General features: G+C 42.6%; 1 non-coding gene across 1 annotated transcript; it reads left to right on the plus strand.

The window, feature by feature from the left end:
- The first annotated feature begins 89 nt into the window (after nt 1-89).
- On the plus strand, nt 90-208 carry LOC111476050. The gene has a single exon (XR_002716866.1). It is a non-coding gene; the product is annotated as a 5S ribosomal RNA (ribosomal RNA).
- The last annotated feature ends 1,000 nt before the right edge of the window (nt 209-1,208 follow it).

Raw genomic sequence — 1,208 nt, forward strand, 5'->3', positions numbered from 1 at the left:
CAAATGAGAACCTCCCCCGCTCACGCCCATCGCGTTTCGATCATGCCGCCCCGCATGCGTTAAATCCGATTTTGTGTGCATGGCATGTCGGGTGCGATCATACCAGCACTAATGCACTGGATTCCATAAGAACTCTGCAGTTAAGCGTGCTTGGGCGAGAGTAGTACTAAGTTGGGTGACCACTTGGGAAGTCCTCGTGTTGCACCCCTTTTTTTCTTTCAATTTCTCCCAGTCCGAGTGAATAAGCAGGGCAAAGCTTGATTTTCGAGGCTGGGCTGACATCACATACACAAGTAGATCTAAATATGATCTTTAGGAATAAAATGAGAACAAAGTCATGAGAACAAAGTCAAAAGGCCAAGGAGGGTGGAAATGACAATCAACAAATAAATGGAAAGATTGAAAAATATATAAATAATTAATCAATTCTAGGCATGAACTAAATGACCTTAATTAAAGTAAATTAAAAGTCTTAAAATACATTAATGAAATACAATAACTCTAAATTGTAATCCACCCAAAATTCAAAACATGAAACTTCATTTCTCTTCAATGTGGCATGAACTGAAATATCTTTTGATAATTTCAACAATATTTTCTTCAAATCTTCATTGAAGCATATTGTATGATTGATGTCTCTTGGTTCATATCACAAAGCAACTACCTTTTGTTTTGTTGATTGCTAGTAGATCGCACTGCCTGAGAGGAAGTAAATCACCCCACTGGTGCTCTTACGATCATCAACGTCACCGGTCATGTCACTATCGCTGTAGCCAACAAGCTCAAGCTTCTCCTTTCCTCTCCTGGTGCAGTATCTCACACCCTAGCCTCTGGTTCCAGCCACATAGTGCAGGATGCGCTTGACAACCACAAGAGGCTCCTCCCTAGGTTCTTCCATGAATCTACTTACGTATCCAACTAAGTAAGCAAGGTCAGGACGTGTGTTTATCAGATAGCGCAGGCTTTTGACAATGTTGCGGTAATTGGTGGCATTAATTGCCGTCATAGTGCCGGCCTTCCTTAGTTGGAGTCGGGCCCTCCATTGGAGTCTTTATAGGGTTACTGTCCACAAGCCCAGTGTTGTCCAACAGCTTCTTCGCATATGCACTTTAGCAGATGGTGATGCCGGTAGTACCCTGTTGCACTTCGATGTCGAGGTAGTAGCTGAGCATGCCAAGATCGCTCATCTTGAAGTTCTTTGACATCTC

This window comes from Cucurbita maxima, unplaced genomic scaffold (assembly GCF_002738345.1).
Source record: "Cucurbita maxima cultivar Rimu unplaced genomic scaffold, Cmax_1.0 Cma_Scf04745, whole genome shotgun sequence".
Classification (NCBI taxonomy): Eukaryota; Viridiplantae; Streptophyta; class Magnoliopsida; order Cucurbitales; family Cucurbitaceae; genus Cucurbita; species Cucurbita maxima.